This window comes from Rissa tridactyla, chromosome 8 (assembly GCF_028500815.1).
Source record: "Rissa tridactyla isolate bRisTri1 chromosome 8, bRisTri1.patW.cur.20221130, whole genome shotgun sequence".
Classification (NCBI taxonomy): domain Eukaryota; kingdom Metazoa; phylum Chordata; class Aves; order Charadriiformes; family Laridae; genus Rissa; species Rissa tridactyla.
The window spans coordinates 5,432,258-5,458,679 of record NC_071473.1 but is presented as its reverse complement, the minus strand read 5'-3'; the positions used below and the strand labels follow the sequence as shown (position 1 = coordinate 5,458,679).

The 26,422-nt window shown below is 60.4% G+C and overlaps 1 protein-coding gene across 1 annotated transcript in view; it reads right to left on the bottom strand.

Annotated features, from left to right (window-relative positions):
- The window catches only part of RAI1 (retinoic acid induced 1), a 63,932-nt gene that overhangs the window by 12,355 nt on the left and 25,155 nt on the right, over positions 1–26,422 (bottom strand).

Genomic DNA, 26,422 nt, shown 5'->3' with positions numbered 1-26,422 from the left:
AACAAACCCTCTCCCAGCCCTTGCCCCCCCACCCAGGGGTGCAGTGAGGTGGCATCGGGGTGGGGGGCAAAGAGATGGACACGCGCCCTCCCCCCTGGCCCCAGTTGGTGGCTCTCAGTGCGGGGGGAGTAACCGCCTATCAAGGAGCGTCAGCTCCAGATTTGTTTAATTGCGAGCTGGTGGAGTTTAAAGAAACCCTTTCTGGCTGGCTGCCACACCGCAAACTGCTCCGGAGAATTTGATTATTAAGGGAGGAGAGAAAAGGAGAGGTTGGAAGGGAGCAGGAGCGGGGGTCAGGGTCTGTGGGACAGCCCAGGAAAGGGCATCCTGCCCCAGGAGCTGGGAATGAGAGGAGCTGGGGGGACGGACGGACAGACAGACCCCCTGGCAGTGCAGAGGGACCCGTGGGGCTGGCCTGGGGCAGGTCAAACCCTACAGGGGGTTGTGGAGCTGCCACTGTCCGTCCGTCTGTCCCTGCACCCCACGGATGCCCCTGCGGTGCCCGGCACCGGGCGATGGCACCCAGCTCGGAGGGGGTGGGCACCCCTGGTTGGGCGCATCAATGCCTCCCCCCAATGCACCCTCTAGTGCCCCCCGTTAATGCCCCCTCTCTCCAGTGCACCCCGTTAACGCACCCTCCCTCCAACGAGCCCCTTCAATGCACCCTCTCTCCAACGTACGCCGCCAATGCCCCCTTTCTCCAATGCACCCTCTTAACGCTCTCTCCCCCCCTTGATGCACCCTCTGTCCCATGCACCCCGATAATGCTCCCTCCCCCAACGAACCCCTTTAATGCATCTTCACTGCACCCCCCCTTAATGCACCCTCTCTCCAGCGAACCCCGTTAATGCACCTTCCCTCCAATGAACCCCTTTCATACACTCACTCTCCAATGCACCCCGTTGATGCATCTTTCCCCCAGCGAACCCCTTTCATATACCCTCTCCCTAACGAACCCCTTTCATATACCCTCTCCCTAACGAACCCCTTTAATTCCCCCTCTCTCCAGTGCACCTCGTTAATACATCCTTCCCCTAATGAACCCCTTTAACACACTGTCTCTCCAATGCACCCCACTAACCCACCCTCTCCCCAGCGAACCCCTTTAATACGCTCTCTCTCCATCCCCCCCCCTTAATACACCCTCTTTCCAATACACCCCATTAAAACACCCTCTCCCCAATCCATCCCCCCCCCCGCCCCCAGCACCACCATCTCCCACACCACCAACGCTCCATCCCAGAGCAGCGACGTGGGGGGCCGGGGGGCGATATGGTACCCACAGGGCAGACCCCAACCCACTGCTTTCCCCCATCACCGCGTGTCCGTCCCGTCCCCCCCCCCCCCATTTCGGCGCTCAGCCGACCGGAGCAGCTGTTCCCTGCACACTTCACTTGCCCGCAGATGATGATAAATGGAGCTGGGGCTGCGCCGCCCATTGCGCGGGGGTGGGCGGATGCGGGTAGCGAGGAGGAGGAGGGATGGGGTCCCCATCCCCTGCAGCGCCCCCCCCCCCCCCCCCCCAGATCACGCTGCTCCTCCCATCCAGCTGCTGGGGAATTCCCTGGGCAGGTCCCCCCACCCCCGCTCCAAACCCTCCCAAAGGGGGTTCCCATTGCAATTCCCATGGCAATGGGGTGGTTGTATCCCATTGCAATGGGGTGCAACCCCATCAGGTCAATGCCCCATTTCGGGGGCACAGTCCTCCATCCCTGGCCCCTCCACCAGCTCCTCCCCAGCAAGGAATTTTACTCGGGGAAAAAAAAAACCCAACACATCGCCTGCGAACCGCACTCATGACTCAACGTTTCTGCTGGCCCCGGTTCCTCCGGCGCTTGCCAGGGGAAGCCCGTGGCCTCCTCAACCTCATCTCCTCGCATGGAAATCCGGCTCATCCGCCAGCTCCATCCTCTCTCCCCTTGGTTTTTCTTCCTTTATTTTGGAGGGGGGGGGGTGGAGGTTGGGGGGGTGGGTTGGGTCCCTGATGTCAGGGCTGGGAGGTTGGCAGAGGGTTGGGCTGGGGAGGATGGGGAGGCTCTGAGAGTCAGCGGGAGTTGCTGTGTTTTTTCTCGCTGCTGGAAAATGCCAGCTGGCAGGAAAGGATTTGAAAAGCAGGGGAGGTAAAAAAAAAAAAAAAAAAGGAAAAGAAGAAAAAGAGAGGGAGAAGGGAAAAAAAGAAAAGAAAGGAAAAAAGAAAAACAAAAAAGAAAAAAAACAAGAAAAAAGAGAAAAAGAGAGAAAGAAAAAAGGAAAAAGAAAAAAGAAAAAAGAAAACACAAGGAAAAAGGAAAAAAGAAAAAACAAGGAAAAAAGAAAAACAAAAAAAACAAGGAAAAAGAAAAAAGGAAAGGAAAGAAAAAAGGGGGGAAAAAAGAAAAAAGCAGAGAAAAAAGGAAAAAAAAAGAAAGAAAAAGAGAAAAAAAGGCTGGAGACTCACAGCAAAGCAGATGCTCAGCCTGAGCCTTCCTGGTTAAATTCCCTCTTTGGCAGGGAAGCACGCTCCGGAGTAGAATTCTTCACTGGAGATAACATGGAGGGAGGGTGCCGCGTGTTCCCGCTCCCCAGCACGGGGATTGACATCAACCTTGAGGCGCTGGCGGGGGGAGGAAAACAAGCCCGTCGTGAGGCTGGAAATATGGCTGAGGTTAAGGAGGGCCCCGGCTCTCCCAGCCTTCCCTCCTAAATCCTGCCGCACACCCGCCTGCAGCTGCCGGTGCGGGCAGACGGCAGCAAGGACGGGCAAAACGAGCCTGTTCCGGGGGCAGCGAGGGACACACCGCGGCAGTGGGGCAGCCATGGGGCAGCCACTCACCGCCATGGTGACCTTCAGCCAACCCTCCAGCCTCCAAACAAGCGAGCGGTGCGGTGCCGACGTGGTGCCGGTGCGAGGCGACAGCCTGGCCGGGTCTCCGCACGCTCCCGTTTTTCTTCTCTACTCATTTTCTGCCGGACGGGTCGAGATCCTTCTTCCTTCCTTCCCCCCTCCCTCCCCTCCCACTCTCAGCCTGATTCCCTTCAATTCCGATAATAATTAACCACTCTAATCATTATTGCGACCACTAATATTACCCCCCCTCCCTCTCCCACGCCCCTTTGCCCCCTGCCTCAGTTTCCCCTTGAAGCCAGACAGAAACCGCATCCCTGCAAGGAAACCGGGGGGGAACGACGCAACCGGAGTGATGCTGGCAATCGCCGCCGGTGATGAAGCGTGGCTCTGCGACACTCCGGATGCGGCCCGTCGGCCGTGCCGCCCGGGGCCGACGCCGGCTGATTGCTGGCAATATTTCGTGCATTGCTCGTATGCAAATCGCCGGCGAGACCCTCCCCGCGGAGCAGACGCCCAACCACTCGCTCATTGGCACGGCCGCCGGACAAGCTGCTTCGTTCAGCCCGTATAAAGAAGATGCTGGTTCGTTACGGGGAGGGGAGCGAGTGCCGGACCCCCGGGGCACTGTGGGACCTCCCTCGCTGGGCCAGGAAAGCAGGATGCTCCACGGCATCCTCCCTGGTGATGCTGAGGCCCCGCGGGGTTCATGCCTCTTGTAACAAAAATAAAAGCAAATAAAAGCTCTCCCAAGGACGGGAGAGCGAATAGACCCTCGTCCGGGTCCCGGATCCGCCCTGCACAGGGCTGTCTTGTGAGCTGGTTGCTCATGGATGCTGCAAGGGGATGCAGTTCAACCGCGAGGCTGCGCTCCCTGGGGAACGCAATGGGGATGGCTCACGGTCCCCGCACTGTGCTGGCCCACGGGCGCCCACCGAGCCCCCTGGCCCAGCAACACCACGCCAAACGCGGTGGCGGGAGCTGGCACCTGCCCAGCACCGCAGCTCGGAGCTGGGCTGTACCCCCACGGGGAACCTGGCTGCGGTGGGACCGTTCTCCAGCCGTGCCTCAGTGTCCCCACCTCCGGGATGGCCTGGCTCTGTGTGCAGTGTCGGGGCTCCCGTTCCCAGCCAGCACCACCGGGCTGGGAAATGCTGGATTGGGATCATGGGGACAGAGCTGGCTCGTGTCGGGGTCTCAGACCTCCTGCCCTGGCAGGTGTCTCCATTCCCAGCAGGCCTGGAGACCCCCAGGGTGACAGGTGGCCGTCACGCTCAGGACATCGCCAGCTCTCCCAGAGTCCATCCCCTCTGGCTTCAGCAGGTTGGGCTCTGCCCCGGCCACAGCCAGTTTCTCCCCAAAAACTTTCAGGAAATTCACACTGTGGAGGCCGACACCAGCTGTCGCAGGATGGCCATTGACCGGCAAGGGATGGATCCTGGCACCCAGCTGCATCCTGGCTCCCTCCCAGGCTCCTGCTCCCTCTCCGGGAGGCAATGGGGCTTTGCCACCAGTGCTACCGTGTCCCTGCCATGTCCCCTCCGTGCTGATGGGCACATGGGGACATTTATGCCCATGGTTTAGATGAGCATTATTAAATATTACCAGTGGTCCCAGCCCCACTGAGACCCCTTTGCTGGGACGGACGGTTATGGGGGGCATCACCCTGTCCCCCCTTTGCCTTCCCGAGGTCAGGTTTCGCGGCATCTCCTGCCTTTGCTTTTGCGGCAGCCGCTCCGTCGTGCGGAATCAACCGCCCAAGTCGGGGACGCAGCGACCACTGGCTCCCCACCGCCAGCACGGCAAACTTCCCCCCGCCCCCCACTCCGGTCACGGGCACCCCGTGGATGCTGCGCTTTGGCGTCTGCCTGCAGACAGGTCTGTCCAACGGAGATGAATTTGGCTGCGTCGCTGCCAGGCTCTGCCCTCTAAGTCATCTCCCGCCAGCAGCAGACAGCTCGGTAATGAAGCGTAATGCTCCGACACTCCCCTGAGTGACAGTGGCCAGCACCGGCTGCGTCCCGGCGGCTCGGCACGGCCTCCTCCGCCTGCTGGGGGGGCAAAGAGAAGGGGGAAAAATGAGCAGCCCCTTGCCACGAGCAGGGCTGGAGGCTGCGGAGCAGCAGCACATCTCCCAGCCGGCATCCCCGGCTGGACCTCTGCTAGGAGATGCCGCGCAGGAATCCCCTGGGAAAAATCAAAAAAAAAGAATAAAAAGGGCTTGAAAAAGATAAATCGAGGTAAAAAAAATAAAATAAAAGGGGTCTGAAAAAAATAAATCGAGGTTCGATGTCGTGCGATAAATTATTTCGGTATTATACATTCAACCGTCTCCAAAACCTGAAGACAAATACAGGGGCAGGTGAGCTGGGGAAGCAGATTTCCAAAGGCCTTCTCCTGGTTCCCGGTTATTGACTCTGTCAATCACCGCGGGCACCATCCCAACCTTTCGCACCCCGCAAAATCTGCCTGCTCCTTTTGTTCCTGCCGAAAAAAACAGGGAGGGGGGGAAAGGGGAGGGGAGAGGAATTTGGGGCAGGGAACTTCCAAAAGGGATGATTAAGGAGTTAATCTGCCTGAAATAGATAAGGAGCTTAGAGCTGCTGGTATTTGACTGTCCAAGTTTGGATTCAGTGTGTCTTAAACACTGGCTGGAATGTACTTAGATATGACCAAAGTACATGTCCCCCCGAGGAATTACCAGGTTGCCAATTAGATTTGCTTCCCAGATTCACTCAAACCTTCACAAGCTTCTTCAGAGCAGGAAAATTGCTGCCTGTCCCCGGGGAGGCGGCGGAGCAACCGCTGCCGCCCGGCCCCGCAGCCGGCACGGCGCAGCAGAGCTGCCGGTGGCACGGGGACAGCCACCGGGATTTGCGGGAAGGCGGCACAGCCGGGGCGATGGCGAGACCGGGATGCCTGTGCCGGGGCACCGGGACACAGCGCACGGCTTGGCAGGAGCTGCTGGAGGGGTTTGGGTGGGTTTGGGTGCTCGGGATGTAGGTGTGAGCCTCGCCGCGGTCACGGCTCAGCACTGGGGATGCCTGTGTGCCGGTTGGGCTCCCACCGGACCAGGCTCAGCATCCTGAGAGCTGGGACTCTCCCTGCCTCCAACCAAGCTCCCGGTGCTGCCACGCAGCCAAATCCAACCCAAACTACCCCACCCTGGCTCCACCAGAGCCATCCCGGCCTCCAGGCACAGGGCACAACGCAGAGCGGAGCCGCGATGCCGCACGGGGAAGGCGAACAAGCACCGGCGGCGAACACCTGGCTCCTGGTCCCTGAGCTCACCATGAACCCGATGCTCAGGACAGCGAGACGCAGTGCCTGTCCCGGGGGTCACCACCTGGGGGACACAACTACAACCAGCACCGGGGCAAAGCGGCGGTAGAAAAGCATCCTCTGCAAAAACATAGAATGGTTCAGGTTGGAAGGGACCTTAAAGATCATCTCGTTCCACCCCCTGCCCTGGGCAGGGACACCTCCCACCAGCCCAGGTTGCTCCAAGCCCCCTCCAACCTGGCCTTGAACCCCTCCAGGGATGGGGCAGCCACAGCTTCTCTGGGCAACCTGGGCCAGGGGTTCACCATCCTCACAGGAAAGAATTTCTTCCAAAAACATAGAATCACAGAATCATTTAGGTTGGAAAAGACCCTTGGGATCATCGAGTCCAACCATCAACCCCACTCTACAAAGTTCTCCCCTACACCATATCCCCTAACACCACATCTCTCCAGCCATTTATTTTAACTACCCCGTTCCCATCCTCGTTATTTACGGTGCTCCCTAACATGATGACGAAAGTCATGAAGTCTGGGGGTTGCATCACCATCATGGAGGGAGGACCATAATGGGGGACATTCCCCCTCATCGGCTCCTGCCCGCCAACACGCAGGTGCCGAGCTCCTCGCCTATCCCAGCAGCGCGGCCAGGCTGCGCTCGCTAAATCCGAGCTGGGTTTCTCTGCTGGCATCCCAATCCAGTGGAAAGGCATCGGGAGTTTCTCTACTGGCATCCCAATCCCATGGAAAGGCGTCGGGAGCGATACCGCGTCTCACCGGGCCGGTCTCGGCATCGCCGGAGCGGCGGCAGCGGCAGCGTGATGGAAAGTTGCTGGAACATCAGCTTCGGATGCCGAGTCCTGGTAACAGTTGCTATGTGAAACATTCAGAGGTGGAATTTACTGTCACGGTTAATAATAGATGAAGGTTTTAGAATTTTTGATGCTTTACATTTTAAGCCGTTTGATTTATAATGTTTCAGAAAAGGAGGGGAGAGGTTGGGGGGCGGGGGGAAAGGCAGGAGCCAAACGGCAGCGCGTGGTAAAGACGCCGAGCGGGGAGGCGGGCGGGGGGCTCCATCCATGGGGAGACCCCCCACCATGGCCATCGGGACAGGGCCTCCCCACCAAGCACCGAGACCAGGGAGCATCCCTGCGGAAAACCGGGACGCGATTAGGACCGAGCCCCTCAATCACCAGCTTGCACTTCATTTTTCTTTTTTTTTTTTTTTCCTTTCCCCTTAAATCGCTGCATCTCTTCTCATTCTGCCCGCGCGCCCCCGCCAGTGTTTTTATTCCGGCGGGTTGCTGGGTTATTTACTTGCTGGCACTCCTCTCTCCTTCTTGCAGGTGTATTTCAAGTAGGCTCCTTAAATAGCAGCGAGCTGCGCGCCCGCGGCGGTGCGCGCTGGGTTGTGCTGATTAGCAACACGCTGCCAAAAAAAAAAGAAGGGTCTTATTTCCCCACCGAGCCGCTGCCGTGTCCGCTCCGGGCCTCAGCTCTCCATTCTGGAAGGCAGCAGCGAGCACCGGGCAGCACGTGAGGGATCTCGGTGTGCCTTGGTGTCCCTCAATGTCCCTTGATGGGCTCCAAAGCAGCCCAGTGCTTGGGATGGTTGCAGCTCCGGTACCTTGCTCCAGCTTCTCCCAAATCCTGGAGCATCCCAACATCCCAAACGTGTGTGATCAGGAGGATTTAATCCCAGCCCAGCTCTCTCCCAGAGGAGAGAAGGACCCAACATCTCTGCTACCAGCGCTGGGCACGCAGGGATGTCTTGACAATGAGGGGGGCAGGATGAGAGGGGTTTTCCCTCTGCTCCCCCAGACCAAGAGAGGTGCCGCGGTGCAGAGGCCAGGAGCTGCGTCGCGATGCTGCCGGGACGACTCAAAGCGGGGAAGATGAGGGGGCTAGAGCCGGGCGGCTGGAGCATCCCCCTCGCACACCCAGAGACATCCCAGTCCTAACCATTCCATGACTCCCACCAAGGCCCCAGGTGGACACGGGGGCTGCCGGATCCCAGGAGGTGGCTGGGGTACACCCCCCACCACCAGCACCATCCAGCCCCTCTGAGGCCCGCCGTTTTCCCCCAGGATTGGGGATTCCTGGGGTCCTGGGCCGAGCCGCCCCATGATGTCTCAATCAGGGCTTGTGCATCGCCCCATTCACGTACACGCAGCCTGGCCGGAGCTGACAACAATTTCTTTACGAAGCTGCTTTGATACACGGGGTAGCTCACCCTAATGAGGAGGGTTATTCCACAAAGATCTGTTACTAACGGGCTCAGGGGCGGCAGCACCCGCGGGCAAACGCCTGCTGCCAAAACCAGCCCCACGATGCACCCCACTCTCCCCCAGCCACGCGGTCCCCACCGGATTCGCACCCGCCGCTGAGCCGGTGCTGGCGACCTCCAGCTTGGTGGGCTCCCACCGGGCTCCCGCTAAGATCCCGATGTTCCCATGTCTCTGCCGGCTGCCTCTCTGTGATAAAACCGCTTGCAGGTCGAAAAACGCAACCGCACGGCACGTCTTGGCGTGGAAACCATTCAACCCTTCCCAAAAAGCAGCTCCACAAAAGGAGATTGAGGCCAGAGCAGCTCCGGCATCCCCCGGTACCCACGAGGTCCCTGCTTGGAACACCAAACCCCTGGATGTCCCCCACCGTGCCGGAACCCGCTCTCCACCACGGCCCCGACCGAAGACACCGCTCCTGCCGGGCACAGGCTCAGCCACCGCCGCGGCTGCCAGCCATCAGCCCGTCATTACCACAACCCCCTTATCAAAAAAACATAAAAGGGCTTTAAAACCCGGGACTCCCCCAAGAGCAAGTCCCTCCTTGCAGAGCCCCGACAAATTCGGTGCACTGGTTCCTCCCTGCCACTGCCCCCTCCTTTGGCTCCCTCCGGGGACCCCCCGTTAGCGGCGGGTGCCTCGTTAGCCAGCGCCGTGCCAGCGATTGGCTGAAACTCGTTTGCGGCGTCAAGCGGCTCTGCCCCAGACACCTTCTCATACGACCGGAGGCGCAGTACGTCCCAGGGCACTGTCACAATATATTAAGACGCGGCGCTAAAAATAAGCAACGGCAAAAAATAAGCAAGGAAATCGCAGTCCCTGCCTGCCCCTGCCGGCCTCGCGCGGGCAGAGCCCCCGTCGCCACACGCGAGCTGGGGAAGCACGTCAGGAAAAGAGAGGATTTTGCTGGGTTTTATTAAAACGACGCCTTTTTCCCTTCCCTCCACCCCCGTCCGCAGCCTCACCCAGGGAGCGAGCCCTGCGGTGACACACAGGACTTGGTGACAAATCATCCCGGGGGAAGGGGGGGGGTATTTCTCCACACGCTGGTGGTTCAGGGCAAGAGCGGACCCCTCGCCCGCCCCACGCAGCCAAAGATGGGGCTCTGCTCCCCATCAGGGCCATCCCTGGGGCTACGGAGCCGGGAGCCACGGGCGCAGCACCACGTGCCCAGCCACGGTTTGCTGCCGAAGGATGGCTGGGTTTTGGCCAGCCCTGTGTTACCCAATGCCCAGGCGGGTGCCCTGTGGCCATCCCCATCCCGGCAGCTCCCCAGCAGCGTATACCCATCTGCAAACACCCCCTGTTCCCCGCTCGCTGCTACCCGGGCAGGTGAGCACCGGCGCGGCGCAGCCCACGGGATGGGAGCTGGGAGCATCTCTCCCCCGGGGATACATTTTGCACCGGAGCACCCGAGGAAGAGGCAGACACGGGCAAGAGGCTGCCTGCACCCATCCCGCTGCCTGCACCCATCCCGCTGCCTGCACCCCGCGGGGTCCCATCCTCTGGGCCGGGTCCCGTGGGGACATCGGAGGGACCAGCGGGGACACAGTCCCTGTCTCTGGGAGATGAAAGGGCAGCTCCAAGCTCGGGGACGGCTCCATGCCTCCAGCCGAAGACGTGAGGCCGCCCTGCTGCCTCGGCTGCGGCTGGAACGAATGCATGCACATACCTCTGCCCCGGCACGGGTGTTTGCTCTTCTCTTCCGCGGCTGTGATTGATTAAAGGATCAGGGACATCTGAGAATGGAGGCAGCAGCGGCAGCAGCAGAAGCAGCTCCCTTTGGACTTGGAGAGCTTCCTTGCCTGCTGCTTGCTGCTGCCGTTGCCTGTCAGGCAGCTTTTAATCAAGGTTTGCTTATATCTGCAAAGGCCTTTCCCAGAGGGATGAAGGGAGGAAAAGAGGGGGGGAGAGTATATTAACATGCCAGCCACCCTCCCTCTCCCTCTCCTTTGTTTATGGAGAGGGTCAGTGCTTGGAAACGGCTGGCGGGGAGGGGGAAAGGCGCTTTGGGGGTGCCGGTGGCACGGTGCGGCTCTCGGCAGGTCCGGGTACCGCGGTGTGGCTGCGGGTAGGGAGGGCATCGGCACCCAGCTGGGATGCGCTTGGTGATGGCAACGGTGCGTGGAGGGAGCAGGACCTGGTGGCCAGGGCTCGGCAGCTTCCTCCCGATGGCCCTGGACACGTGGCGCATCCCCACGGGTGCTGCAACGGGCACAGCGGGGATGCAGGGACCAACCCAGCCACCCCCAAATGGGGGGTCTCAGCCTAGAGAGACCAGCACCGTTCGTTAGCCGAGACCAGCACCATCCATAAGCCGAGACCGGCCAGGTGCGGGGAACCCAGGCCCCTCCATCCCTCCCCCAGCCCCACGGAGATTTGGGGTCTCCCATCCTTCAGTGGCACCGGGGCCACAGCCAGGAGCCCCGGGGTGGCCATGTCACCACATCCCATCTCCCTTCTGCGGCATGGGCTTGGGGAGCGACGCCGGGGCTGCAGGGGGACCGACGCCTGCCCCAAACCTGCCCAGGGATGGGTTTACCCCACGACGTCGGGATTTCGGCACGGCACAGCCAGGCTGGGAGCATCCCCGGCAGCATCCGCCACCATCACCCGCTCCAGCCACCCACCAGAGCCCGCGCAAGCGGCGCAGGAGGACGGGTGACCCCCATCCCCGCGTCCCCCCCTTGAGCGGCGCGTCTGCCTCTGCTGCCATTCGCGCGCATCACTTAGGCTCTCCGTGTTATCTTATTGCTCAGCTAATGACCTGCTAAAAGTATTATGTGAAAAACCGCACTCTTAGCCAGCCATTAAACTGGTTAGGACCAGCGGGTCATGCTTTATTGCTTTAATAACTGAGTTTATGAAAGGTCGTCTCATAACTGATAACATGCATAATTTTTGTAACTTAATTAATGCTGCTAATATACTGGAGTCTCCATCAGCTGCTGTTGCAACTGATGTGCAGTTTGCATCCAAAGCGGGGCCGGGTTGCGTATCCCGGGCCAGGCTCTGCCCCGCCGTCCTTGCCGGGCAGCACCCGTGGCGGGAGCATGGTGAGGATCCGCGCCGAAACCCTGCCGTGCCACTTTTCCGCATCGGAGCATCCTGTTCGGAAATGCTCCAGGCTGGGAAAGGGAATTGCTGTGAGCGGGCAGAGGGGGAACGGGGCCAAACCCCGGTTCCAAACCCGGTGAGGCTGTAGAGGGGATTTCTTTGCTTCCCCCGTGCAGCAGCCCAGGGCGGACGTGGGACCTGCCACCAGGGAGAGTTTTGCCCCGGGAAGGACCAAAAACCTCTGCGGGATGGGAGTTGCTCCAGCAATCCCGTACATCCCAGCCTGGAGTGAAAACTGAGCGAAGGAGCTCAGTGGGGATTTGGGGTTGTGCCCTGGGGGGAGTTTCTCCTGGGAACCCCAGGACCGACCCTGCTCCTGCCGGCGATGCTGCGGGCAGCCGGGCTGGCACAGGGCAGGCTCCCGGTTGCTGCGCATCAATCGCGGCCCCACGGAGGTAAATGTCATGGAGCCAAGTGCCTTTCTTCCCAGCGCTGTATTTTTTAAGGACAACCTCCTTGACAAGAACACATTTTTCTCATTAAAGGGGGTGTGTGTGTCGGGGGGGGGAAATAAAGAAGCAAACAACTTCTCCCCACCAGCCCCAGCACACACCTGGGGGGCTGAGTGTCTGCGGGGGAAGCTGGCAACCGGAGGCGTTTTTCAGGCAGCGAAACCGGGCCCTTCCCTTGCAAAAGAAAAAAAAAAAAAAAAAAAAAGTAAAAAAAAAAAAAGTAAATAGGAGCCCAGGTGCATGCGGTGTGCAAGTCCCTGATATGCTGCCACCAGCAAATCTGGTGAGCTGCGAATCCCCGGCACCGCGCATCCAGCGCTGCAAATCCGAGCTGCTCCAGTCGCCTGCTTAGTTTTGCAAATTCTTTCCTGCTGGCTGAGAAAAGCCAATATGTCTGCTGCTCCCGCTCCAGCGCAATAATTGTTCAGCGCTGGTTATCATCCTGCCAGAAAGGCACGAGCTACCGCTGGGGCACTCTGCTTGCTGTAAATGCAGCTAGATGATTTCCTAGCAAATGCAAGTTTTCCAAGGAAGTGGGTGGAATCTGCTTGTCTCTGATTAGACAGCTTGGGTTTTTGTTTTCCTGGTGCTTTAGAGAGAGAGAGAAAAAAAAAAAAAAAGAAAAAAAAAAAGGCATAAAATATGTAGCTTTCCATCCCCTCTGCCCTGAAACACAGGCTCGCACGCATCCCGGCGATGGTCCCCCTGGGAGGCGCAGCTTTGCCCACACTCTGAGCAATGATCCTGTGGAATGAGGCTATGATCTTTCATCAATCATCGCCGAGCGCTTCTCCCTCCCGCGCCCGCTCCCCGGGCTGTGCCCGCTGCGAGCGTACGGCCCCGCGTCTCCGCTTCCCCTCCTCGCCTCCAAAATCCGAAGGGTGCGGGGTTCGCACACACACCCCCCCCAACCCCATTGCCCGTGAAGGCAGGACCCTGCTCGGGGCTGGGGGGACACGGTGCGGCCCCTCTGCCACCCTCCCAGCTCAGCACGATCGAGGGATGCTCGGGAGGGGATGCGGGATGCCGGGGAGCCCTTCCAGAAGGAGAGGCTGCTCATAGGCAAGGTGAATCCCGAATCCCGGGGCAGCATCCAGGCTAAGCGGGATGCTGGCAGGGAGGTGGGATCAGGACAAGCCCTGAGGCTGCAGAGAGGCAGGGCTGCCTCCCCGCCCTTGCCAGGGGAGGAAAAATGACTTGAAATTAAGATTTCCTGATGTTTGGGGGCTTGGAGACCTTGACACCCCCTGCGTCCATCTGGCTCTTCCCCTCTCGCGGCGGCTCGCTCCCGCGTCCCCGTCTATCCGTGAATACCAATTATGGTTTAGGAGAATGTATATCTGAGATGTGCAAATACAAAAGGCAGGAAATAAAAGTCATCTCTTACTGAAGAGGAGAGGTAACCATGACTACCTGGGACCTCATTTAAAACTGTGCCGGCCGCAGGCTAAAAGGCAACGCTTCCTATTGTTACACACACGTTTATGGAACGCTTTGAAAACCCGTTTCTCCCCCCAAAACCAGCTGGGAAGTAAGAATGAAAACGAGAATTGGAGGGGGGTGGGTGGGGGGGAGAGGATGTAGAAGATATTTATTGGTGTTTGCGGGCTGGTTTTGCATCCCCCCCCCCTCCGCTCCCCGTGCGAAACCAGCCGGCGAGCTGAAACTTCAAATGAGCAGCTCGGAGGGAGACGGAGCGCCAGCGGCTGCGGCATCGTGGCTGCGGCGCCACGTGGCAGCCGGCCGGGAGCCCGCGCGGCAGCGGCAGAGCCGCGGCTCGAGCGCTCGGAGAGAGATGCTCCCCGGGAGGGACGTGGGGAGCGAGCGAGCCCGCGAAGGGCTTCCGCCGCCGCGGGCGCTGCCAGGATGTGCCGGGGGCTTTGCGGGGAGCCGGGAGGAGCTGGTGGATCTCGGTGCCGGCCCCAGCCATGCTGCCTGCGGGCACAGCCTGTGGTCGGCGGGATCTTGGGGGTGCCATGGGTTCTGGAGCTTGGGATTACAAGGCCAACGACCAGGCAATTAAATTCCCTGTTTTTTGGTTCAAGAGCCATCCCACCTGCCGCACCAGCAGCGTGCCCCTCGCCAAGGCGAAGCCGTCGGGAATCAAGCCTGCGCCAGTGCTCACCCTTCCCCACCACCCCGTGAGCGGCCGCCGGGTCGCTGGGGTTTTGGGGACGGCTTTTCCCATAGGGGACAGGACCAGGATGGCCTCCCTGCATCAAACACAGCCAGCCCCTGCCAGGGAGGGATGTCCCGGCAAGGCCATCGGCGGGAGCCGGTGTCCCTGGAGAGGAGCCAGCGCGGGGCGCAGTGGGGAGCAGCCGCTCCATCGCACCTGGGCCCTTGGGAAGTGCCCGCAGTTCCCAGCTGGGAGACACCAGGTCCCTGCTCCAGCCGTACCCCGTCTGATGCAAGGAGCACGTGAGGAGGATCCACCTCCCTGCGCGCACAGATTTGCTGCACCCAAAGGAGGGATCAGTGCCGGCTGGCACCGTGCCAATTCCCCACCGGGATAAAGCCAATTCCCCACTGGAGTAAAACCCTGGGTGGGTCGGCGGGGGGGACCAGCAGCCCTCCTCCCCGCCATCAGGCTGCCCATAAAGGGGAACCGGTGTAAAACGGTGTAAAACTGGGCAGGATGGCGCAGGGGGAGGCACAGCAGCGGGGCCTGATCCAGCGCCTGCTGCCGTGTGGGTGCAGCGAGCACCGCTCCCCTCTGCGCCCTGTCCTTCGCATCCTCCCGAATCCCCATCCTGCGGTGGGGGGGGACACAAAATGCCCTCCTGGCCCGGCGGGTCCAGGTGCCCCAGAGCCGCCCCTGCGCGGCTGGTCAACACACAGAACCGAACATGGTGCTTCTCTTCACCCCGGCATCCCCGGACGCCTGCCACAAGCTCCTGCCGGCAAAGCTGTCCCCTGCCCGCTGCCGGCACGGCCGTTGTCCCCTGTCCCCCCCTGCCAGCACACTGGACCCACACCTTAGGACCACACAACGGGGCTGCAGGCAGGAGCCCAAGCCAGGAATTATGGTCTGTACAAAAGACAATGACAGTGAATCTTGTTACTGGCTTTTCAGCAAACGTAATTCCTTTTTATTAGAAAATTAAAGGGTATGAAAAGCTTTCCAAAGCTGAAGAGCTGAAATGTGCTTTCATAAAATATGCGGCGTCTGATAAAACGGATTTGCTTGTCTGCCTGCCCCGGCCCCCTCCCCCTCCTGGTTATTATCCCTACCGGCAAGGTGATGCCTTTTGCCAAAACACCGATCCCGATGCAGCTGGCTCTCGCCCACGGAGACCTCTGGGGACCAGCGCTGGTCCCTGGCACCCTGGCCATCAGGCCACAAGGCCCCATGCAGCTCGTGCCTGTTTGAGGGTTGGCTTTGGGCTTTTTTTTAATCTAAATAAAACTCAGAAGGGCAGTTTTTCTCCGGGGTTGCAGGTAAAGGCTGATGACGATACAAACCATCACCCCAAACCCAGCCGTGAGGATGCAGCCGTCGCAGGCAGGAGGAGAGGTGACGCCAGGTGATGGCGGACAGAAAGCGATGGATTCCCCCCCAGCCATTGCACAAAGAGCAACTATTAAAAACCTCCCGGGGAGCCCCCTCCCGAAGCGAAAGCCGTGTCCCCCCCGCCATGCGCCGGCACCCAGCTGCGTGCAAGAGGTGCCGAGGACCTGCGAGCTGCCAGCACCAGCCAGCGGGTAGCTAAGGTAACCTGAGGAATCTCATTTTCTTCCCTTTAATCATTCACTCGCTCTGGCTTTTTCATCTTTCCGATGGACTGAGTCAACTTTCCAGGTTTGCGAGGTTAAAGGTTCCTCGGTCTCTCCTGCTCAGGCTTGCAGGGCCGGCACAGGGGACCGCGGCACCATGGAGCGATGCTCGCAGGCAGTGCTGCCTCTTCCATCTTTCACGGGCAGAACACCCTCGCCAGCCCGAGGGCAGCAACGCCAGGACCTGGCTCGACCCTCTGGGGTCCATATTTCCTTTGCCAGGGTCAGTTCTGCCTCTGCAAGTCCCTGGGGATGAACGGCAGCGGGATGCATCCGTCCCCACACAGAGATCACCATGGCCCAGAGGTGGCGGATGGGGACCTCGCCGTGACCACCACACTGGCAGGTGTGGGGCCAGCACCCGCTGACAGTGTGTCACCCTTGTCCTGGTGGACACTGGGGAGGTGAAACAACGTCCCCTGGGTGCCATCGGGGAGCTGATGCGGTGGCTGGGAGAGGACGTGGCAGCCCTGGCCACTGTCCCCAAGTGACTCCAGCCCCAGCAGGCAGCGAGGGGATGGCAGCACCACCGGCACGCCCCCGCTGCCGCGTGCAGGACAAGCCACTGGACACGGGGCCATGGGGCTGGTGGGGACGGGGACAGAGACAGGCACATCCAGACAGTTCCCTGCCACGACGCCGGTCACCAGCACCGCCGCCGCGGGGAGAAGCAACCCCACCGGCATCACCGCTTGCGCCACGGCAGCGTACGTCCCAGCCTGCCCCCTCCCTCCCCTCGCAAGCAAGCGTGCTGCGACCCAGCTACGGCGGCTTCTCCTTTCCACCCCATCCGCCCCGGCGGCTACGGCCTCCCCGTGCCACCGGCAGCGCCGTGCGTGTGACGCCTGGCCGGGCTATTACCACAGGAAGAGCTGTAACGCTACAGCAAACCTCCCCGCTCAGCCCTGCTACAAATCAGGGTCAGGCGGCAGCGCTGTTAGACAGAGCCTGCCGCTACGTGCTCCTGCTCCTAATGTCCTCCCCGGCACGCTTAATGGGGACGTGGAGGAGAGCGGCGCGGCGAGACGGCGGCTCGGCCCCGCTGCCCATCCGGGGGTTGCTGGCCTCCGGTCCGGCTCCCCCCGTAGCCGCGCTGGGGCCAGCAGCGCCGAGGGTTAACGCCGGGGAGGCACAACCGGGGATGTTTTCTCCCCCAGGGCTGCTCCGGCTTTACCTTTAACATCTGCAAATGTGGTTAAAAGTTTGCCTGAGCCTATTTTTAGAGCCTCTCACCACATGCGATTTCTCCATCGTGAGACAGGAAACGCTGATGAGGTTGTTCGCCACGGAGCTGCTTTCTCCTCCCCGGATGGCCTCCGAGCTCCTCCGATCTGCGCGGTGCTGCCAGGCCGCCGGTCCCCACCTCCCAGCGAGGGGATCGCATCCTGCGGTGGCAGCTACGGCACGCCTGAGAGCCAGGAGGGCTGCCCGCATGCCACCAGCTTGCCCCGTGCCTCAGTTTCCCCAATGCAACAGCATTTTCACTGCCCACCCCGCTGCGGTGCTAAGGGCTCGGCGGCTGCATCATCTCCTCAACCACGGGATGCACTGGCAGCGGGCACGGGGGCTGCCAACAAAAAGACCCCGGTGGGGATGCCTACCACCCGCTCCTGTGCCCGCCGCCCCCCGCTGCTCGTCATCTCCCCGCCATCACGCTTCATACGAAATGCTATGGAGACGAAGCGGAGCCCGGCTGCCCCGTCGGGCACCGGCCCTTTCTGCCGCCTGTCACAGCCCCCGCGCCCGAAGACGTGGCGCGGGCCCGACAGCCCGCGAGCGCGGCTGCGGCTGGGCGGCGCGGGTACCTGCTGTTTGAATGTCAACACCTCATTTATACATCTTGATTGGCTCTCATCAGCCATGCTGCGTTACACCTGATTGCTCCGAGCCGGTGCGGGGTGCCAGACTGCAGCGCGTAATTTCATTTAATTGGCCCTCCATCCGAAGCAAAACAGAAATAGAGGAATAACGAAACAATAAAGCATTCTCCCCCCTCCCCCCCCCCCCCGCTAAAAAACATGCAAAATCTCTGCCCTTTTGGTGTTGATTTTATTTTGCGACCGTGAGCAGGCCGTGCCACGGGCTGTGGGAATCCCTTCCCGGCGGTGCCGGACCCCAGGCGAGCCGTGGGATGCTTTGCCACCCTGTGGGCTCGGCACGCTCATGCTCCCCCTCGGCCCACGACGAGCCCCGCGTTCCTGCCACGCTCGCCTGTGCTCCTTCTCCCGCCCGCTCTCGCAAACCACTGAGGCTGAAATTTCAATTAAGAAAGAGAAATAATTACCTGCCGCTCCACATTTCCTCTAAAATGGTAGCCAATGCCAGCAAGCCGAGTCACTGCCACCCGCCGCGTCCTGGCGCTTGCTGGCGGGCTGGCGTTCGGCTGACATTTCCAGGATAATGCTGGCCCAGCCGCTGCTCGCCGGTGGCCGCAACCGCAGCCGTGCCGGGAGGCCAATGCCGCGCAGATGCTTGGAAGAGATGCTCGCGTCCTCGGTGAGAACAGGGACGCCATGAGCCCCCGCCGCCCCGGCGCAACCTTGTGCCGGGTCTGAACCCTCTGCCCGACGCTGCCTGCACCCGGCCATGCCCCAGGCTGGGGTCCCGGCCCCCTGCTCTCTGCTTGGCAGAGGTGACCCATGGTAATGCCCTGCCTCACCTCCTCCCAGCCCCGAGCCACACGCTGCGGGGAACCATGGTGCTGCCATCCCCGACAGGCTCCATGCACGGGGACGGGGTGCACGGGAGGGCAGGAACGAGAGGACGGGCAGCACCGGGGCGGGCAGCAGCCTCGGCTGCACTGGTGGCACTGCTGGCGTGTGGGGCAGCACTGGGGAAGGGCAGATGGACCCAGCTTTGGGAGATGTCCCCAGCTTGGGGACACCAGCGGTGTGGCTGTATCAGCCTCCCCGGCGGTGCTGCTCTGGGCAGATGCCCCAACCCCGCGCTCACCGGGGCACCTCGTGCCTGCCCACAGTTCCCAGGAACGTCTCTGCTTGTGTTCACCCCGATGATGATGTGCCAGAAACCACGTTTCTTGCATCGTTTTGTTTTAGCACAGCCCGAAGTAAAAGAGGAAAAAAACCCATTGGCGCTGGAGAGGGCACAAACCCGCTTCAGAGGATGCCGCAGCATCCCGCAACCGTCCCTCCAGCTTCTCCTCACCAGCCAGCCTGTCCCGGCTCCCGATCAGCCCCGTCGGGGTGCCATCACCCTGTCACAGATCCCCGTGGTCTGTCCCCGGAGGTGCAAGATGCAAACCCCAAGAGAAGGCAGAGATGGGCGCTGATGCGGGCACAGGAGGCTCCACCATCATGAGGATGAGGACGAAGATGAGGACGAGGATGAGGATGAGGAGAAGCATGATGCACAGGGCTGGCCTTGGCTTTCATGCACCTGGCAGGGCTGCGGCTCCCACCCGCACACATCACCCCAGGCTCGAGCCCCTCCTGCTCCAGCCAAAACCCCCACCAGGTACCAAACCAGCAAGAAGCACCGACTGGCTCGTGCAGGACTCTGCTCGGGGAGATGCCATGTTTGGGCGGTGGGGGCCGAGACGGAGCTCCAGGAGCGAGAAGGCGGCGACAGTGAGACTCCCTGGGGAAATGGGTGCTTCCCACACCCCAAGAGATACAAATACGCTGCGGCCCAGCAAGCCGGTGCGGGTGACATGGGGCGTCCCCCAAACCAGACCCTCTGCAATCAGTGGGGATGGCGTCTTATTTTCTCTGGATGTTTTCCCCTTCCATTTCCCACAAGCCGGAGGGCCGGGGGGGCTGCAGTGAAGGCTGCGAGTCCCATGACTCCGGTGGCAGGAGATGGGGGAGCCCCGGGCAGGGATCACAAGAACGGGGAAAGCAGCAACCTCAGGTTGCAGATTAGCTTCATTTTATCGCCAGGGAGGCAGAAACCTCCCGTGGTTCGACATCTCGCCGGAGACCACACAGGGAGCCTGGGGAAAGCCAGGGAGAGGTCGCAGGTCCCCGCGGGGCGAGAGCATCCTCTCCCTGGGGAGGGAGGGAGCTCGCTCGCAGTCAGCGGGACCCCACGGCTCCCCCAACCCATCGCCGCCCCCCAAACTTCAAGCAGGGCCGTGCATTGCAACCCCCTGTCCCCCTACGACCCCAAACAAACATCCCCCCCCCGCAATACCGGTGGGGGCTGCAGAAACCAGTTTGGCGGAGAGAGGCTCTTTAACCAAGTTTAAATGCACTTCCCTTGACTCGGTTCCCAGTTCAGTGTAGAGGAGACCCAACTTGGCCGGCAGCCACGGCGCTCAGCTATGCACGTCCCTACCGAGAGACACATTCCTCAGCACTGCAGCTAAGTGCAGCGCAGCCTTTGAGGCCTTCACCCCTCCTTCAATGATAATTTATGCCCCCTGACCCAACTCCCCCTTTTAAATCAGGCTGATCAATAGAGAAATCAGACAATCCTTTTAAGAAACTATCTCATCTGATCCTTCCAGCTAATGATCTCTGCTCTTCTTACAGCTGTTTGCAGATCTGTAGCCCAGGCTGCGGGGGGAAGCGGGAGGAAGAAAAGCCACCGGGCCAAATTTCTCTTTCCCCGGTCCAAGCAGGAGCAGCAGCGTCGCTGCCAATTTGCACAGGAGCAAAATGGGAGACGCCAACCCCCGCCTTTTGGAAAAATGGGGCTCCTGTCAGCAGGGTGCCAGCTCCTCCGGCAACGCCGCACCCTGGCCGGTTCCAGCATCGTGCTAGCTCCGAAAATCTGCCCCCTCACCCGTCTTGCCCTGAACATGCCCTTCTCCCAGCCCGGGAGCCCTCTGAGGATATTCTCCTTCATCCTCACTCTTCCTGCAGGCTCCAGCATCCCAGCGTGGCTTTGCATCGCCTCCCCTGCAAAGAAAACCCAGCAACACAAAGCACCAGCCCCGAATCCGGTCCCCGGCACCGTGGCTCCCGGCTCCTGTGTGCACGGAGGGGAAGCGGTGGGAACTGGGGATCTCCATCGCCTGGCCGGCAAACCCTGGCCCCTTGTGGGACCCTCACTTTATGACGGCAGCAAAAGCTCACAGGTACAGCCGCCGTCTGCCCACGGAGGAGCTAAACCGGATCAGTGGAAGAGGGAGAGATGTCCGGCACGGCACCTCTGCGGGAAGGAGAACGGCATGGCAAACGTCCACAGCGGAGCCTCCAAAAGGACTTTATTGATGGCGGCCACATTTCTATTTAACTGGCAAAGGAACAGGGTTAACCAGCGAAGAGGGAAGCAGCGAAGAACCCTTTAAGTCTTCAAAGTAAATCAGCTCCCGGAACAAACGCGCTCGGTAGCCAAACGTCCCTTTCTCCTTTGTGCGCGCTGGGCTTTTGACATTTATTATGCTGCCCGAGAACCACCCAGAGGAAGGATGCTTTTCTTGCATCTAAGGGCCATTTCTCACCCTGCCACACTCGGACGGGGATTTCTCCACTGCCTGGGCAGGGTCTGGCCCCCAGCACCCCTTCCTCACAGGGATCTCACCCTGCAAACCACCCAGGAGCCAGCATGGGACCGTGTCCCAGGGATGCTCCGCACTCTCCCCGCACCCGCTGGGAGCCAGGGAGCAGGCTCCAAGCCCGGGGCACCTCCAAGGTCCCCCCACCGCGTGTCCTTGCTCCGAAGCCAGGCAGCAGACGCAGAAGCCAAAGGGTTTGAAGGGCTGCCGCAGCGCAGCGCGGTGCAGGTCCTGCCACAGCAGTCACAGTGAATTACAAGGTATTAGAGCCCCGCGCCGCCGTGCCTCTCGCGCAGCAGCAGTCACGGTGAAGGACATGCTATGATAGGACTAGAGCCTCCTCCGGAGAATCCAGTCGCCGGCCTGGTGAAAGGCAGTGGTATGAACAGGCCAGCCCTGTTCTATAGATCATATAGCGACAGGCACGGTGAAGGACACGCTATCACAGGACGAGGCGGTGCGGGAGGTTTAGCGGGTGACAGCCAAGCTGAAGGACGTGGTGTTTGTGGGGGGGGACACACAACAGCCGTGCCTCGCCGGATCAGTGAGTGCCCACGCCTTTGCGAGCCAGCAGCCATGAACGTTTTTAATTATTCTTTCCTACTTTATCGAGCATCTAATTTTCATTTACGCGCTGGCCATCTCCACCTGAGAATGTGGCCAGTGCTGCTCCTTTCCAGCACTGCTCCGATATCCCCTCCCGGCATGAGCTGGATGGGATCCAGGGGAGACGGAGGTCTGTCCCTGGCACAGGGGACCCATCCGGTGACCGACGTGCCCTGCAGCTCCTCCGCACGCCCCACGCAACGCCGAGGACCGTAACGGAGCTGGGCAGAGCCTCCCTGATGCTCAGTGTCCCTCCCCACCGGAGCACAAGCACCGAGCGCCAATTTTAGTGGCTGCCATAAATGCAGCAGGAGCGGTGTCCCCTGGTGAGGCATCGAGCGGTGACTAAGAGCGGAGATGACAATAAAGCGGAGGCAGCAAGGTCTGACTGCAAAGCAGCAAACCAACCCCCCAAATCCAGCTCGGAGGCGCTGACTGACGATGCTCCCCCAAACCAGAAAAGAGCCCGAGCCCTGGGACTGGGAGCCGGGCTCAACTGGGCTGGGGTTGAGCTTGGTCCTGGCACAGGCTCGGTTTGGGTGGAAATCCCATAAATGGGTGGGGAGAAAGGATTCCCCGCGTCAGGACGCTGGGACGGAGTTCAAGCCTCCCAGCAAAGCACACAGGGAGACTTCTGTACAGCCCCTACGTATAAATCTACCCCCTTAACACGTTCTCGGCGGTAAACGCGGTAGAGACCATGCACGACTTGACAGATCGAGGCGTATTTATGGCGCTTTGGCACAAGGGACACAACCGGTTGGGAGTTTTGCTCGGCTCTGCCACTTGGGCATAGTGCAGCCACAACAAACCCATTTGAATACCTCTTGTTTCAACCAAGGCAGAGATCCAGCCTATTCCCTGTGGAGCGAGCGCCAGACCTTGGGCCAAATTAATCTCCGATGGATCTCCATCAACTTCATGGAGTTACAACCACAATTTGGCCCATGCGTGACATGTAAATCTGTTCATTTTTCTGCCGAATCGTCCAAACACCGCAGCATTTGTTAGCGCAGGAGAGGGACGCATCCTCCGGGAGAGATCTCTTTGGATACCGCGCCAGCCCTTCCTTTTTTTATTTCCTTTGCTGCCTGGGATAAAAGGCGAGCGAGACGGTCTGTAGTACGTGTCTAAGCTGTTTGGGAAAGAACTAGGAATTTCCTCCTGCCATTCCCAGTCTTTTGATAGGCAGGTGGGATGAGAGCAGGAATAACTCAATCAAGACAGAGCAATTTTTAATTAATTTGTGGATCCCTTCGCCGGCTGATCGCCTTGGAGACAAAAGGGAAGCCTCTCCTTTAACACTTGTGTGTGCCTGGTACTCTGAGCCTCCCCTTTTCACCGGCGCATCTTTGGTCTTGAAAGCCGCACAAAAGGAAGAATTCCCTGATCTTTTACCTCGGCTTTTGCTAAGACGGAGACACACACGAGGGGGAGCCGGGTTGGGTATTTTTTTGGGGTTCCTTTTGTATTTTTTTGGAGAATATTAGAGCCCCAAATGTACACAGAGCGGGGTGGGGAAGGGGAAAAAAAAAAAAAAAAAAGAAGGAAAGGGGGAAAAAAAACCCCAGCCAACCCTCAAACCTCGGAAAGCAGAGCGTTTTCCATCGACACCTTCTGCCCAGCCCGCTCCATCCCCAAGGGGAGGGAGTTGAAAGGTTCAAGCTACATCAAGTGGTGAGTAATGCAGCGGGAGGCTCCTGCTCGGGGCCGGGCTCTCGCCCTCCATGATCGCTCCCTGCCCCGTGCCCGATGCTGCGCGGGGCAGAGCCGAGCTCTCGCCCTCCCCTACTCCCACCCCCCGCCAGCGACAGTGGGGATGTGGGAACTTCCTAGGCAGTGACTGACACTACAATTATCGATTGCCGGCTGCAAAGGCTTGCTCTCGCCTCCCCCCCTCTTCTCACTTGTTTTCTTCTGTGCAGCAGAGTGCCAGCCTTCAGAGACTGCTGCTGTAAAAGGCTCGGATTGACGGGGTGTCAAGATATCCGCTGCCCCTGGCTTTTAACGTTCCCTTGCAGGGGGGAGCGGGAAGAGCCCCTGCACCGGCGAGGGGAGCTCAGCTAGCTCCAAAAGAAAGGGAGGAATGAAAAGCCTTCCTCTCTCCTCCGTCGAGGAGATGCTCTTGAACCACAAGCAGCTTTTTCAGCCTCAGCCTGGTTGCGTGCGTCTCGGAAATCTCAAGATGCTGGGAAGGAGGAGAGGCGGCGTGCCAGCCGGCCCCCGCCGGCAGCTTCGTCCTGCCCAAAATCAAAGCACCCAAGAAAAACACCACCCTCCCCACCGGGTCTCCATGGGGTGGCACACATATACGTGGCCCATCGGATTTGGTCGTGGCCATTTCGGAGGTGGGGAGGGCAAGAGGCACCCCGGTCAGACGAGGTCACCCGGCAAAGGCTGCAGGAGGACTGGGACTCCCCAGCCCCAGTGCATCCTCTGCTGCTCAGCACCAACAGCACGGGGGGACCAGACCAGAGGGTTTTCCTAGCAAAGACTGGCAAAACAGGAGCTCCAGGTGCCCCCCTGGGTCCTCCACCAAAGGCCACCTCGGGAGGCCACCCTGCCCAATGGCGCTGGGGAGCCCAGGGCTCGTGGGTCCTCCACGAGCCCCATCCCTGGCTCAGCCGGCCACCCCCGGCCATACCTGCCACAAAATAAGGATGGCAACCTGCCCGCGGAGGCGTTTGCAAAGCCTGGCAGCACCTTGGGACCACAGCTAAGTGTTATGCTTTGGAGCCAGAGGCCTGAAATTAAAGCCGGCTCCACAACCGTTAGTGTCGACACCTGGTGATGGGAGGAGAGGAATCGATGATGGAGAGTCTGTCGCTCCTGATGCATCGCCGTCGGGGTCAATACACAATTCTCGGGGAGATCTGATGTCCAGGTTAACTGCTTTGCCTCCGCGCTAAGCCCATGGGCTGGTGGAGCCCTGTCCTGCTCACACATCCTCTTCCCTGGCCAGACTCAGCCCCACAGCCACCAAATGCCACCGAGAGCATCCCCAGGGCTCGTGGTTCTTGTTTTCATCCATGTAGAGCTCAAGTGTAGCTCCAAAAGGTGTCCAGGGTTGGGAGAGGGACATGGGGGCAGTAGGGACCTGCTCCCCAGCAGCTTTCGGCTGCACCAAAGCAGCCCACTGCCACGCACAGCATCGCTGTGGGACCACGTGGGGACACGGGGCTTGGGGACAGCCACCACCTCCATGTGGTCACAGAGACACTTACCACACAAAGGGGCCTGTGAGCGGGAGTGGGGGTGATGAGACCCCCCTGGCAGGGAGCCCCATCTGCCGGACCCCTGCCCTTCCCTGTCCCGAATTGCTGGGCAACGGCAAAGGCAGGAGAGGGGGGAAATTCATCTCTCCTGCCCAGCACAGGTCCTGTCAGCTCGGCTGCCATGTCCTGTTCTATACCCAAGGTCCACGCGGCTTTGGCACAACGCCTGTCCCCTCCAGGTGACACTCTGGCTGCAGAGAGCCACCCTGAACCCCCACGGGACACAAGAGCCGTGGCGGTGGGGCTGCATTGTACCCTCTGCACCGTGTGGGCTCGTGGCAGCCCGTGGCGCCCCACGGCACCCCACAGCACCCCACGGCACCCTGCAGCGAGCCCAGGCAGGAGGCACAAGCCCTGCTTCGCACCCTCACCGCCAGCCGTCCCCGTGCGTCACGCCGGGCAGGATCCGTCCCGCAGCCCAGGGGTCCTGCGAGGACGAGAGTCACCCGCAGCCAGACTGCAGCCTGTCACCCCCCCTCCCCGGCTCCCGGGGGGGGGTTTGAGCCGCACATCTCCTCCTCCAGCACGGCACAGCCGGCAGCAGCCGCTCAGCCTCCGCGGGGGGGGGGGGGACGGACGGACACGGATCGGGGCGGGGGGGGGGACACACGGATCGGAGGGGGGTGTTACCTGCCGGCATCCCACCAAACTGGCGTCGGGGGGACACACACAGCATCGCACCCCGACCCCGCTGCGGCCAGACTTACGCCAGGGCCTCCCCCCCCCCCCCCCCCAAAAAAAAAAAAAAAACAAAAAACCCCAAGAAAACAGAGCGCGGCATGAATAACAAAAGCAGCGATCAGTAAAGACTCTCCCAAGAGGCTGCAAGTTCTTCAATTAGAGCTCTCATTATAGGAACGAGAAACTCCACGCCGTCTTCTGTACGGATAACACTTTTTTCCCCCTCTCTTTTAAAGAAAAAAGGGAGGGAGGGAGAGGAAGGCTGCATCTCTAATGCAACAGACAGGTCTGCTGAGATTCACTTTGGCTCTTATTTTGACTTTCATCTAAAAGAGCTGCCCTGGGAATCCATTAAGTCCAATTTAAATCGGCTCTCCGCCCTCACGGCTTCTCCCCGCCTTCGCGCCCCCCCCCCCCCCCCCCCCCGGCTCCCTTCTCTCTTCCCCCCCCACCTCCCTCCTTTGGAAGCAAACAAACACAAAAGCAAGGCCAGGCAGGGCAGGCAGCGAAGGGCAGCACCGGTTTCCGAGCCCTTTCCCGGGGGGATTCCAGCCCTCCCCGGGGCAGTTGCTCGAGCTTTATATTTCCGCCCAAATAAACACAATCCGGCCACGTTTGGATAACGCCACGGTATCACCCACCTCGGCGGCGCTTTTGGGG